This window comes from Triturus cristatus, chromosome 4_1 (assembly GCF_964204655.1).
Source record: "Triturus cristatus chromosome 4_1, aTriCri1.1, whole genome shotgun sequence".
Classification (NCBI taxonomy): Eukaryota; Metazoa; Chordata; class Amphibia; order Caudata; family Salamandridae; genus Triturus; species Triturus cristatus.
The window spans coordinates 755,219,896-755,235,323 of record NC_140585.1 but is presented as its reverse complement, the minus strand read 5'-3'; the positions used below and the strand labels follow the sequence as shown (position 1 = coordinate 755,235,323).

The 15,428-nt window shown below is 45.2% G+C and overlaps 1 protein-coding gene across 2 annotated transcripts in view; it reads left to right on the top strand.

Moving 5' to 3' along the window:
• SLC38A4 (solute carrier family 38 member 4) overlaps window positions 1–15,428 on the top strand; it is a 216,149-nt gene that overhangs the window by 142,917 nt on the left and 57,804 nt on the right. The window contains exon 1 of one of the 2 annotated variants that reach the window (XM_085653321.1): window positions 5,873–6,007. The exons of the other annotated variant lie outside the window; for it this stretch is intronic. The gene's annotated coding sequence lies outside the window, so the exon portion shown is untranslated. Of the gene's footprint in view, window positions 1–5,872; window positions 6,008–15,428 lie in introns of those variants that run through there. 2 annotated transcript variants of the gene reach the window in all.

Below are 15,428 nucleotides of genomic sequence, written 5' to 3'. Positions count from 1 at the left end.
TCCCGGACATTAAACGGTATTACTGGGCCTCCCAGCTAGCTGCAATTAATCATGGCCTTTACGGGCCCGCCCTGAACCCGGCATTTGAAATGGACAAGATGCTCTTGCCCGGTGGCGACTACAATCGAGCGCTCTACTCTGGCGCGCCCGACTCCCGTCTGACGGGACCGACGCGTGTCATGGTGCGTGTCTGGCACGCGGCTAATGCAGCGATGGGGTGGAAGGACCGTTTGACCCGGGCGACACCGCTATATGCGTCTGAGAGGTTGGGCTCCCTGTGGACATCGAAGGGCTTCGAGAAGTGGGACACGATCGGAATCAGCACAGTGGGAGATCTCTGGACGAGGGGGGGATTCAAAACTTTTGAGACGCTGCAGACGGAGTTTCAGCTGCAAGGCAGTGAGTACTTTCGGTACTTACAAGTCCGCCATGCGCTGGGCTCCGTCTTCCCGGATGTCGCGTCCATTCCGGAGTCTTCCCCCCTGGAGGACCGAGTGCTGGATGGCCATGTCCCAGACAGCACGATCTCCCTTATATATAAAAAGCTGATCAACGACAGATCGTGCCTGCTGACTAGTCTCCGCGAGGCCTGGGTTGCCGACGGGTTGGAACTGGACGACGAGGACTGGATCTCCGCGGTGGCCTCTCCGAAGGAGGTGGCCATCCCGGCTCGCCTTCGCTTCGTCCAGCTTAAGATCCTCCACCGGGTTTACGTGACGGGGCCAAGGCTTCTACGTATGGGCTTTGCTGGTGACGGATTGTGTAAGCGTGGCTGTGGTGCTTTGGCAACTTTCATGCATATTCTGTGGGAGTGCCCAAAGGTGGAGCGATTCTGGCGTGGTGTGCATGAGGTCCTGCGTGTGGTTACGCGTGTCGCGCTGTTGCCTGAAGCGAGGAGATGCTTGCTGAATGTGTGGGAACCAAATGACTATTCGGTCCCGCAGAAGCGGTGGGTGACTCTGGGATACATGATAGCTAAGCGTGACATTGCTCAATTGTGGGGATCCCAGAGGCCCCCGGCGGTGTTGGCCTGGAAAGAACATATGGATTGGTGTATGTCTCGTGAAAAGGTAGTGTATGTGGCGAGGGGTAAGCCTGGGGCGTGGGTGAAAATCTGGGGCCCCTGGAACGCCTATCGCGGGGGTGTTTGTGAGCCGCCACTGCTACCGGCCGCCTCACCAGCTCCGTCCCCCTAGCCGACCCCCTCCCCCAGCCGTGGGCATGTGGTTCCCCTGTCCCTGATCTATTCCCATTCCCCTCTTCAGAGTTTGGCTGCTGGTTGGGATCCCCCACTTAAGGAGCACGTGCCGTCACTTTGGATTGCGGGTTGCCTTGCGGGTGTGGTTTTTTGTGTTGTTCTGTTTTGAAAAAAAGGAAACCGTATTGTGGGCTTGGAGTTATGTGGCCTGCGCTATTGATATCTCCTGATTTACCGATCTGCACCGCCAAGAGACTCTTACTGTAGGTATGTCATATGCTTCTGCCACTCTAGCGGCCGGCCGGATGGTTGTAGGCCCATACCTGTAACCTTTTTTAACATGTAATAAACGGTTTCAAAAAAAAAAAAAAAAAGCCGCTGTTATAAAAAAATGAACGCTACAGCAGCGTTAAGCCCTTATAAATATACTCCTGGGTCTTTCAGCAACAGACATCCAATGCTGTCTGTAGACGTGACCTAAAGATTACTGAGAAAAAACTTTGTTAAATAAAAACTATGGTTAATGTTGCTAATAATAATGCATTCACCAACGTTTGATAAGAACCGCGGAAATGTGCTGAAAAAACACACTGTCAGAGCAAAGTTTTCGTTTGATTTTCAGTTGAAAAATCACTGAAATGTTCCAGTTATGCTTAACCCTAACTCCTCCTCAAATGCACTACAGCTGATATCAAACATGATGTCATAGATCACATTTCAAATGGCATAAATTGATATAGCTGATGACATCATATATTGCCGCACCAACATTCATATATTGCATACTTTGTATGCAATCATTTGTTTGTGTATGTGTTGATACTTACTGATGCTGTTTTATACTGTAATTTGTTGCTATGAAATATAATTTTAACTTTGACCAATCCATGGGCCCTCCCACATAGTCCACTACACATGGCCTTTGCATGGGTACAGTGGATGTCAGGCACGGGGCCTGACTGAAGACTCAGCTTTGTGCTGTCTTTCCATGTTGATATAAACCACCACAGGTGGCCTTCATAATGAGGGCTGAGTGCAGGTCTTCTACCAATTTCTGATATGGAGATGATTCACAGGCCATGTGTCATGGAGGTTGCGAGCAGTGCCAGGCTATATGCTGTACCCCAGTATGGATATATTCCTGCAAATGACATTCAGCCATGAACAGCTTGAGCTGAGTGCAGGACCTGATTCTCTGCCATGCACCCATGCACCCAAACACCATGTGGAGCCAAGCTCCGTTCCCACTGACCAAAACTGACTTTCCTATCTGCATCATCTTTTTCTCCGGCTTCAGCATGTTTACATTTTTTGTTGATTTAACCCCTTCGCCGCGGCAGGAATTCAGCCGCGGCGCTGGGGGGGGGTTTGGGGGCAGCGCGGTGGCGCTGTGCTCATGACGGAACCGCTCCGTCACGAGCCACGGTTGAGCGGTGCTCATGACGGAGTGGTTCCGTCACGACTCCGCCCACTGCGCTAATCGCCCGCACAGGTGGGGAATTAGCGCCGCGTGGGCGGAGCGGCCGCCAACGGCCGTAGCATGACGGAACCACTCCGTCATGAGCACAGCGCAACCGTGGCTCATGAAAGAGTGGTTCCGTCATGAGCGGGGAAGGGGTTAATGCCACCTTAATAACACGACATAACATAACAGGTGTATTTGTAAGGCTCGCGATTATCCGTGGGTGTCCTGGCACTGAATAACAGATGTTTTTTTGTTAATCAACTCAATGGTACTCAGTTTATTGACCTCAGATGGATGAAAGGCTGAGTGGACCCACCAGGATTTGAACCTGTGACCATGAGGTCGAACACAGGTCCCTGCAGTGGCTACTTTAGTCCACTGAGCCACCAGACCAGGGTATTTTTCATATCCCCCTCATAATCAATGTAGAGCCTATCAGTTTATACGCCGGCATGCCTAGAGAAGCTATGTTTTGTTCATAGTGAAGTCATTGAGTTTGCCATTGGTGTGTGACGTGTGCTGTTGTCCTGAATAGCATTGATTTCATTTGTAATGTAATCTGTCACATCATGAGTGAGTCATGAACAGTGCATTAGGGGTGAGTTATGGTTAATTATAAATGATGGATTTTAGACATTTTTCAGTTGAAAACTGTAGGCAGATGTAGCAGGGTACCCTGTCTGCCAAACAGACGGTCTATCAACTCTATTTAGAGTCGGATGGACCATCATGTTTGAACTGGCAGTCAGCCACGGTCGGTAGTAGGAGTAACTGCAGGGCGGTGACGTGGGGAGAGGGAGGGTCAGGGTGGGGTTTAGTAAACTATGGATTACGGAGGTTTACAGGTAAGTTAACATATAAATTAATAAAACGAATTTCGTTGCGTGCACTGCATCGCATTTGGGGATGCAGTGCACGCAACGAAATTCGTTTTATTAATTTATATGTTAACTTACCTGTAAACCTCCGTAATCCATAGTTTACTTCCCCCACCCTGCCCCTCCCCCTCCCCATGTCACCGCCCTGAAGTTACTCCTACTACCGACCGCGGCTGCTGGCAGTGTCCCTGCAGCCTCCATTGGCAAAACCCCACACCAACGACCCAACAGACTTGGGGCTGTCAGTGTAGGTACCTCAGGCCATCCGTGATATTAGAGAGGGTGGTCTGCAGGGATGGACTGGGAACAGCAACCAGCCCTGGCAGATTGCTGCTTAATCGGCCCTGGGAGTGGGGGGGGGGGCTGCTAGTAAGAAGCACTACTCCTGCTTTTGTTACAGGAGGCCGATATCGCAGCCCTGCTGCAAAACCGGCCCCCAGTGACAAAACCGGGCCCCACGGCCACAAAACCGGACCCTACCCCTCCATCCCACCAGGGAAACGCCCAGTGCCCTCTATGGCCAGTCCGGCCCTGGTGGTCTGACATATCTTTTATTCTGTTGGATACCAGCAAAGAAAGCCTGGCGGTCTCAAACAGAAAAAATGAAAAATAACCGCCACACCCTGGGAGAAAACAAACTGTCTGGGTCAATTGTATTAATTTTTAGAAAACAAACCCAAGATTTGGGAGTTTGCTTTTGAAAAACAAAAAAAGGTTTGAAGAATGGTTCATGATACATTGCTGCAGCTCAATACATGATTAGTGCCTTAAGAGGAGCCACAGTGGCTGCATGTCCTTTGCAAGCACAGAGTTATCTGCCAGGCCTACAGAGATCTCTCCCTTCGGCTGATGGTAGTCTGCCTGTGTAACGGAGGTAATGACCTCTGACACTCTGGTGTGCAACTGACCTCCCGCCACACTCTAACTGAACTCCAACTTTGGGTCTTAAGTACATTTCTGTTTTTTTCAAACAAAGGTTAACATTTAACGAGCAATAGTAACCAAAACCTATCTTTACCAAGTTTTTATGATATACTGCTTCCAGCTAACATGTTAATATGCATTATGCATACCCTTCAGAAAGTTACAGCCTGTGACAATTCCCGGTATAAGCCCCGCAAGTCATTCTGGCTTGTGCAGTGGGCTTTGGCGCAAGGCCTGGACTACGCCAAGTTCCCATGTCCATTGTGCTCACTGCCCATGCTCTTTGACCTCTCTAAATGTTCCATTTTATTATAGAAAAAGTTTCCAAATGTTCATTGACCCAAATCTGGGTCTTTGAATTCGGAACAGTGTCCACAACCCAGCGACACAAATGTAACTTTTCTTTTTTATTTTGGAGGACGTTGATCCTGTGTTAGCATCCACATCATCCACAAAATGATCCCCTTCATCCCTTCTACCCACTGGATACCTTTTCCTGGACTCGGTCTTTGGTGTCGGGCATCACACAATGGCTCCCACAGCAAAAAGTTGTCCTGGTGTCAGCCGATGAGATTCTCCTTGTTCATGGACCCGCAGACGGCCTGGAAACTCAGATAAACAATTCAAATTACACCTTGAAACCAACCTGCCCAATACCATTGTTTAATTTAAATATACTAAAAAAAAGCTTAAATTATATGCACCCGAACACAATAAGGTACTATTATGAGTAATGTTCTAGTTTCATGCCAAGTTTGGTGTAATTTCATTCAGCGGTTTTTGTTGTACCTTAGAGCAGCAACATGTGTATGAGCCCCAGAAAGTTTTTTGTTGCAGCGCCCCTTTAAGTTTTACAGACATACCTTCACGAAACTTGACCTGGTGAACCTTAGCTGCGTGAACTTACTGTCAGACAAATTTCATGCAGGTTCACCAAATGTTGCCTCAATCACTTGTAAACAAAAACACCTGTCTCCCACCATCTCCAACTAAGTATTATATGCCACCCTCCAGGTCTCTTTTGGGCCTTTTTCTACCTTGAATGCAAACTAATTTTATTAAACCATTTTCGTAATTGTCAATTACTGTATCCTCTGTTGCTCGCTTTTGGTGTTTCAAAACAGCCAATGGCGCAACTCGCATCGTAAACAAAAGAGGCAATCTATATAACGTGTACTCTATGGCAAAGGTCTTGCTAGACATCCTAGAAGAGGCGCATTTTGTGTTGTTGCCCAAATCCGTGAGCAAACAAAGGTTGTCGTAATCGTGATGCTTAATCTGAGTCTACACTGGCAAACTGATCTTGCTTGTTCAAAGCTGACGCAAGTTTTACAAGCAGAGGGGTTGGGGGAGCCATCGTCCTTTCTGATTGGCTCAGAGAGTGCACTCCCTCTGCCCTTTAAATATTGCAAAGCCACCCAAGGCCTCCAACCAAGCAAACCGTCCTGGCACCGCGACCGCGTCAGCAGGCCAAGCTGAATCTCCCTCTCTGAGCACCCCTGCAGCCTGGGCACCTCTGTGGCCTCCTGACATTTCAAACAGGTATTTATAACATTTGTAAAATAAGATTTGATTGGACATATGCTCACATGGTAATATTCTGCACTTAAATATAATAAAAGCAGTTTAACCTTGTACTTTATACGGTTGAAAATAATCATTCTTTAGCGATCTGCAGAAGTTGGAAACTATGTAGATATCCAGAATGGGTGACCTGCGGCTGCAGGTGATTTATGGTGTGCGCGAAAAGGTATTTTTGTTCAGGCATAAAGTTAACTGTTTTAATCTAGGTTTTATGGCTGAGGTTTTTACAGGCAATGGTAGACATCCCGCACGCTCAAGGAATGACTGTGTATCTCTGATTATCAACCTGCAATTGTGGCATAAATTTATCTTAACTGTAAAATATAAAATTGGGCAAAGTTGACCATCAACTGTACTAATTATAAAAATCCGCCTGTCTGTCAATCCTCTCAAAGTAATGACGTTATCTGAATTTTAAATGGTTGGTGAGCATTTAGCTACTGATAGTTTTTAAGAAATAAACAATTGTGAATCCCAAACAAAGTCCCTATTTTCGCACTGAGCTGGAATGCTGCACAATGACCTCCCACTAGTCTCTTTTTGGATTGTTTCATGCTTATCACGTGTAATTGAAGGTTGGCGACAGAAATGCTCAATTAACGGGGCTGAAGTATTTGGAGACGATGGAGTGTTGTGTCTAAGGCTCAGTCTTTCAGTGAGGAATTGACAAGGCCTCGGCCAGCATTTTGAGGTGGGACACAGTACCTTGGAGTGCCAGGAAGTTTTGAAATCCCGGTGCTTGCAGAAAGAGCACTCCTGAATCAAGATGCCACAGTTTTGAGAAGGAAAGGCCCTTTATTGCTACATTTATTTTTATATCACGGGATAGTAAATGTGAAATATTGAATATGTCCATTATTAATGGCAAACACGACTACAAGGCTGGAAATAACGCAACAAATGGTCCAAATTACGCAATAAATTGTTTTAAATAAATGAAAGCAAAACATTTACTCCTGAAAACGTTGCATTTTGTGCAAAGATTATAAGATATTTTATAGTTTCGTTGTTTACAGTTTCATTTTAAATTTTTATACTTTGGTAAATTAAAACTTCTGCATATTGAGAGGAATGGGTGGGTGGTAGGGTAGCAGCACCCTTGGACATAAAAATTTAATTTTTAGAATTGCACACACAAAAACAAAATACACGTCAGAGAAAGGACAGGCTGGATAAAATGTCACTTGCTTGTGACCAAAAAACACTTGCGAATCAGTAGGGTCTGAAGTGAGGGACTTATGTTCCTGAGGCATAGAAGTCAGAGTCAGCAATGACAAGCGGCCCTCAGTTGAGAAAAAAAAGCCTTTTTGAAACCTATGGGTCTGTTGGTCTTTACTTCAGTCCTTAGGAAATTGAACTGTGTTTCCAAATAGAATTCTTTAAAGCCTTAGACATTATAGTAGCTATCTTGGCTTAGACTCCAGAATATATTTCCTGGCAAGTCAGAAGATCTGCATGGGGGTATAAACCACAAAATATTTACAATGAAAGCAGAGTAGTGCATCTAGACTTAAAAACTAGAAAGCTATTTGATTTCAGAACCGGAAGAGATAAGTTAACTTAAGAACTGTAACATATTGACTTAAAAACTAGACGTGCCATTGTGGCTTAGAGGACATGTTGAACTGGAAGCCAGAGGATCTATGTTAACTTTGAGCCTCACATGATGAAGTTTCCAAGCAGGAAAAACTCTATCGCCTTAGATGACATATTATTGACTTAGAAATCAGAAAATATTGATTTAGCATGCAGAAGATTGTCAGACAGGCAGACGTGGTGGTTTTAAAGAAATATTGACTTCAAAACTTTCCAAGCCATTTTGTCCTATAAACCAAATCAGTTATCTTACATTTTTCTGTATACCGTCACAGTAACTAGGTATATTTTTCCTAGGTTTTTCCATAGCATTGCCCGTCGCCTCCTAAACCGCTAACGGCATGCAATGGAAATTTTGAATTGCACCATATCACCTGCTTTCGAAACGACAGGCGCTCACACACCCAACATGGACTGCATTGAGAAATACTTTGTAAATACATTTGGTTGATCCTCTCACCTACATACATAAAGAACTAGTGATAACCTGTGGTAGGGATTGATTCATCTCAAAGAAAGAGGCCAATATTCATTAACCCAAAGGGCACTTTCGGGCAAGCGAAAAGTAACAATACAACTAGAGTAATCAGTGCTTGCACTCACCCAAACATGAGCATTATGTAAGCTTGTAGTAAACTTTATTAGTTAAATGTACAGATAGTGAAGTTCTTTAATCAGTGTAAGTGGGTGTAACTGAGGCAGGACCGAAAACACACCTCTGTTCAATAAGCATTAGTCCGCACATGCAATCAGCGTAGACATCGACAGGGGTGGCGGGCTTGGAGGAGTGGTCTTTGCCAGCGTAGAAGGAGTTGGGAATGAGATGTTTATTCTGAAGGAAACTAGCAAGTGTCTGAATCCCTACAAACTGGTTGATATTTGGCTCAGTCACCCAGCAGACAATCTTCTAAGTGTTTCTGACAGGAGGGCCCAGTGAGAAATGATTTCTCCCAAAATTTAACTTAGGTAAACAGATTGGTTTATTAAAAATGCTTAAAAATGCTTATTTACTACACTTACCAAGTGATATCTTATCTCAGGTGGTTTTTTGAACTGCAGCTCACAATATTTGGTGCTCATTAGCAAAACATTTTCCTGACTTTAATTATTCTTTCACCTGGTAAAAGCCATTGTATAATGCATACCATGCTTTTTTATAATTTATCAAAGATAGTCATATTTTATAGAATGTAAATTCTTACTTGGATTGGGAGAACGCAGTGAGAAATGAGTTGTGTTATGCAGATCTGTGTACGGGCACTATAGCCCGAGAGGGTATCCTGGTGCTGTTACCACCCGCAGAGTTATCCATTTTTTCATTCACAAATATGCAGGTCTTCACCCCATACATGTATCTGAGCACCTAACATTCGCCCAAAATGGATGCGGTATGAATGTTGGAGAAGGTGTGGGCAGGTGAATAGATCAGTGTCGTTTTTGCAGGATATGTGTGAGGTGAATTAAAACAGGATTTTCATTTCACTTTCTTCTTGCGTAATTTTATGAGCATCATAAAACACCATTGCGACAAATTATGTTTTGAGGCCAGACTGATACATGGGAAATGACTGCAAAGAATTGTTATGCCTAGTATTTCTCGTTCTGAAACAGTATCTTATTTTTATGGAGAAAGTGTAGTCATATTTATTGTGTTTTTGTGCTAGAGTAAATTGGTGTATATAATGTTACATAGTGAGTTCTCACTCAGATTGAACTCTTGCGGTTCTGACTTTAGTGGTATGGCAATGAGGGTTCAGATCAAAAGATGGTTAGAGCATCGCAGTGCAGTGCATTACACTGTCACCAGAGGGCACCGGCGCAAAGCGGCTACCCATAAGATGTCTGCGCATCCTGAGACCGCCCGGGCAGAGACTCCCATGAGCCTCTCTTTCCTTACCCTCAGATGTATTCCTCACATGCTTTTCTTCTAAACACCTCTTGAGCTGTGCACTGTAGTTCTGCCCAGAAGGTCTAGCTGATATTTTATACCAGTTGGCGAGAGGCATGGCAGAGACAGTGAAAGTTGGAGCACGGTTCAAGGAGAGTAAAACATGGGGTACGGGCCCATCTCTGCATTCTTTTTACCAGTTGGACTGATCTGATCACCTGCTCCCCTTCTTGTACTTTGAGCTCTATAGTGCTGCTTGCTAAGTCCTGTGTCCTGTCTGACCCTTTCTTCATGCTGAGACTATACATCTGTCTCATTTACCCCTGCTCAGCTCTTTATGCCATTCTGTGCTTTTCTGCCACCTGGTCTCTGTTCCTTCCAATGCTCTGTACTTCCTACTTAGTGTGCTGGAAAATTGATCTCATAAAATTCCATGCTTAAATTTTGAAATTCTTTCTGCCATTTTGAAATAACTGGAAGTCAGTGACTTCCACAATCAAACATTGAAATTAAATGCCCGGGCGAAAGTCCGGATAAGGCTCGGCTGGGCTATTCCCCTAACATCCGTGGTGGAAATTCAAGCAGTCATTGTGCCATCTGACGTTGCCGTGAGGTGAACGGCGCCCAAGAAGTCTCAAGCCAGGAACTGTGAGCTGGCCGAGAGGGGTATTGACTTGTTAATATCTATTGTTGTGCATTTCCCTAGGCCGTAGTGTTACTATAGGGGAAGGCGGGCTGCTCTCAGAGAAGATCGATCCTTGCCTGCCCTCGTAGTATGTCTAAAAGGAGAGCTGGCGATAAGGCGGGGGGGACACTTGATGATTATTTAATTAGAGCTGAGTCAGCGTTGAACCTTGAGATCTTAGCGGTGGAACGCAGACTCTCTTTAGACCCTGCATCTTCCTCCCTCCCATGTGCCCAGTTACAGACTGATCTGCCTGTTTCTGATCACTCTAGTTTAGTTGATGGCACTACTATCCCCCCCATTGCCTACTCTCCTTGCTCAGGAGTCTATGGACTCCGCCCAGGCTTGTGTTGTTACTCAGAGTCCAATTAGGGTTACTACAAAAGGGAGGCTGGCTCACAAAGCCAAAAAAGAAGAAGTTATTAGTAAAAACAAGAGAGGCCAAGGAACGAGTAAGCCCTTTGTTGTGTCTTCTAATTCTGAACCTAGTGGGTCCACCGCCGAAGGGCATAGCTCTGATTATAATTCTACTCCCCTGAGCCAGGACCAGATTCAGCCTCTATTGGATTTACTTCTTGTTGGACTTAAAGACCATCTAGCTTGTCTCCTAACACCTGTCCACCACAAATTGGACCTTGTTGCCGGTAGATTGGATACATTGGAAGCTAGACTTGCTGGTGATAAGTCTTTAGCCTTAGGGCCTCCCACACTGTCAAATGGGGTGACGACAGTGGGGGTGACCAACGAGGCAGGTAGTGCTAGACTATCAAGGTCAGTGGGGGTTATGCCACCTTTATTATCCTCAGGGAAAGAGAAGGGCCAAGATTCAGGTCTAGGAGTGGCTACCGACAGGGGTTTAAATAACTATTGTGACGTGCAAAGATGCCCCCCCCATAGCAACAGGGCGGATAATGAGGGGGTGGGAGTAGGAAGCTCTACAATGCCCTTTAGTCTACATCTCCCTCCCCAAGCCACCCCCTATACTATAGTCTTGGCAAATGTTCCACCACTCTCGGAAGGATCCTACGAACACTGGTCCAATCTTAAGAACAAATCCCTGCACTATCTGAGCTCTAAAATTGGTAACAGTAAGGCTCTGTTTGATGATTTCAACATGGTTAGGCGCATCAACTGGATTGGTCAGTCTTATAAGTCCCTCCCTGGGGACTGTGTTGTGTTGAGTTTTAAGTCTCCTGCTTTGGTTAAATATATTTTGGAAGTTGCTCACCACCTACCCCCAGCTCCTAACTCGATCAAAATTCTCCCATTGGGGTTCTTTTACAGGCCAGGCTCCCTACAGTCAAAGTGGAATAATCGCGCCCTTTCAATAATTCTTGTAAGGTCTGATGTGCCCATTGCGACTTCCAATCGCTTTGATATCCTCTCATCACTGGAGGATAACGATTGGCGCACGGTTGGTTTTCATTGCTCCTTACCGCTTGCTCCTGGGTCCTTGGGTCCCATTTGTCACCAGAGCCCGGATATTACTATTAAGTCATCATCTTCTAATGTTATTCCATGTTGGGCTAATCCATCTGGTTCTATACAGCTATCTTCTGCTGTATTGAATGATCCCCAGGTTGTTCCAGATCAAGCGGTGGAAATCAGGGTTGCAAACTCCTCATTAAAATTGTGCTCTTGGAACATCGCAGGGTTGGGGTCCAGGCTTGATGTTCCTGACTGGGCCAATTTTATTGACGAGTTTGAGATTTGGGCATTTCAAGAGACCTGGGCATTGACTCCCCACTTTCGCACAGGTTTTATGAATTTTTATAAGCCTGCTGTTAAGGGTCATAGGGGCAGACCCAAGGGTGGCTTAACCACTTGGGTCCGTCAATGTGAAGGTGTCACAGTGACAGAGGTCCTAATTGACAGTTCTGATATTTTGATTATCAGGGTCAAATCCCGCAGCGGCCTCAATCTCCTAATAATAAACATCTATGCAAGGGGTCTTCCGGGAGGCAAATGTTCTCCCACCTGTCTTCTTTTGGAGGATTATCTAGAGACCGAATTAAAGTCTATTAATAAGATTGTGGCCGGAGACCTTAATGTCTGTTTTGAGCCCTTGGGGGTTGACTTTGGGGACTTCACAGAGGAAGAAGATTCAACTTGGGATGTTCCCCAGTTGGAGCTGGAACCTGTAAGTAAATGGACTCAAGCTGCTCTTTTTATGAAAGGCTTATGTCTAAATCAGGGCATGAGAGCAGTTAATGGCCGAACAAAATCAGATAGGTTGGGGAGGTCGACCTTTGACAATGGCAGAACAGGGAGCCGAATTGACTATATATTAGTCAATTTGGAAATGTGGCCGCTCATTGACGATATGGTGGTAGTAAGTAGAGTCGAGAGCGACCACAATCCTCTTGCATTGTGTATTAAAGATAATAGTTTTGCTGTCCCCCCCACTTTTCCTGATGGCCGCACCCCTCTGGATGTTATCCTCACAAATGATCTCAGAAGGGTGAGATGGCCGAAAATCGCCACCTGTGAAATTTCACGGGCAGCCATTAGGAAACTCATTAACAATGCTCTGGTTTTACTTAATCAGGTGAAGTCCCAATGCTTGATTAAGGATAATATTCGGGATATCCACACTATGCTCTTTGCCGAACTTAAATCTTTTTTTGTGAAAACTCATCCCGCTACCGGTAAAGGCAAAGAGCTGAGACCTCGTTTGTGGTTCAATAAGGACTGTAGATTGGCCCAAAGTGCTTTAATACTGGCCATTAAATCTGGCTCTCCTACCACTATTCAAAAATGTAGATTTGTGTATAAAACTGCCCAACTCAAGGCGAAGCAGAACTGGGATGAGGATCGCTGGATGGATCTTTATCAGGCCTGCCATGATCGTAACATGGTCCATTTTTGGCAACTTCTTAAATGGGGTAACTGCCCCTCGGATATTCGTCCCACTAATCAAGTTGAGCCACAACAGTGGGTCGCGTATTTCGAGGATCAGTTTAAGGTTGGTGACAAGACGGCTAATTACATCTCTTGTCCTTCTGGTGTTGAAAATCCCCTAGAATTTACCCCCTGCAAAGTTAAGCTAGTGCTAAGATCAATTAAGAGTGGTAAAGCCCCGGGTCCAGACTGTATTCCTGCTGATCTATTCATTTAGGAGCAAGATGTATGGATCCCGTATCTGACTCTGCTGGCTTATGCCCTTGCGGGTGGTGCTGCTGTCCCTGACTTGTGGCTCGGGGCAGAGATATTGCCGATCTACAAGAAAGGCGATCGCTCTGCCCCGGGCAATTATAGACCTATTAGTCTTATTGACGCAGTACAAAAAATTATAGGACCAAGCATTCAGGGTAGTACTCCTGTATTGGAAGGAAGTTTTTTTGGGGGGTGGTAAGCTGTATGCGGCCTTCGTGGACCTAAGGTCCGCATTTGACCTTGTGCCAAGGGATAAGTTATGGAAAGCACATTCGGAGATGGGCATGCCAAAAGAATTGGTCTCTTTTCTGGTTACTATCCATGAAAATACGTATGCCCGTGTTCGCTGGGGCAAACCAGGGGAGGTGACGGATAGATTTGAAGTGTCTAAAGGAGTTCGCCAAGGGTGTGTGCTCGCTCCCACTTTGTTTTCATTGTTCATTAATAGGGTCATAAACTATTTTTCCAATAACCCTACCGATGCTCCCACCCTGGCTGGAATGAAGATTCCCCTACTCATGTTCACAGATGACACCCTTTTGATCTCGAAGACGAGACAGGGTCTGCAGCTCGCCCTGTCACGCTTCGAGATCTTTTGTAGCGAACATGAGTTGGAAATTAATGTTGGGAAAACCAAGTTTATGGTTTTTCGTGGTCCCCGGCGTATTAAGGCGCAGGTATTTCTGGGTGGTGTCAACTTGGCCCAAACGGCTGTCTGTACCTATCTAGGGGTCACCTTTAGCGAGACCTGCAGCTGGTCTCATCAGCTGGATCTTCTCACTCTTAAACATGCCCAATTGGGTGGTGCCTTGTTGAAAGAGCATAAACATTCTCTAACCAAACCATTAGCCCCCCTAATGAAGATTTATGGCTCCAAGATTCTACCTGCCATCTTATATGGTGCCGAGATCTGGGGATTTAGTAACCTGTCCAAGCTGAAGACCGCCCAGAATAAATTTCTTAGGTCAGCTATTGGGCTTCCCCAATCTACTCCGCGCATCCCCTTATTGTACGATCTGGGATTCCAGCCTATAGAGGACTGGGCAGGGTATAGACCTTTGGCGTTTTGGCGTCGCCTGTGGACTACCCCTGAACTAGCGATCTATGCAAAAGCCCTCTTGAGGGTCAAATGGATGGAGGGTTCGCACAGGATTCCCTGGTTGTCCAGTATTAAAACCCTGTTGATTGACCTTGGGATGCGTGACCTATGGGCTAACCCTGATTCCGTGGTTTTTCAGTCGAAAAATGTCCTTAAGGATGCTTACTGGTGCTTTATCAAGAACAGGAGATGTGCTTCCCTTATAGGCACCACGTTGACTGCCACATTCCTAGTTCTTAAGGACGAGTCTGCTTATGAAAATTACTGGGATACTATTTTGAAGTATTTTGATCGTAAATTGTATCACCAGTTTAGAGTGGGCGCCCTACCACTGCGAGGACTCACCAAAAGCTGGAGTCCTCTTGGTAGTGACAAGTTCCCCTTCTGCGTAGACAAGAAAGAAACCTTGGACCATTTCCTTTTTGGTTGCCCAACTTACCAACTCCCTCGACGCGTTTGGCTTCGCCCTGTTTGCAGATTAATGAGTACTCGTTCAGCACAGGTTGCCAGTAGAATCTTGAAAACAGATACCTCAAAACCAATAGTAATAGGTGTTGCCAAATTTATTAGTTGGGCATGGATTCTTAGGGCAAGGAAACTTAAGTTGTGATTTGTGTCCTGCTAGTTACTATTACTAGTACCTTAATATGGATTATTAGGTTAACTGGCGTGTCCCTCACTGTATCTCATTGTATTCTATTATGCTTGTGTTTATTTTTATTCTACTGTTTTTATGTAATATTTTAAAGGTTTAGAAGTTTTATCTTGTATTATAACATGAATTGTATTATATATGAATTGCTTTTACTTGTGTAGAATGTCTTTTATGATGTGAATCGAATAAAGACCTACTGACTGACTGACTGACAATTAAATGTTATGTTATATGCTGAACAAAACCTTACTGATCTGCGTTTATATATCTGAGCCCAATATAAAACAGAAAACGGTGGAG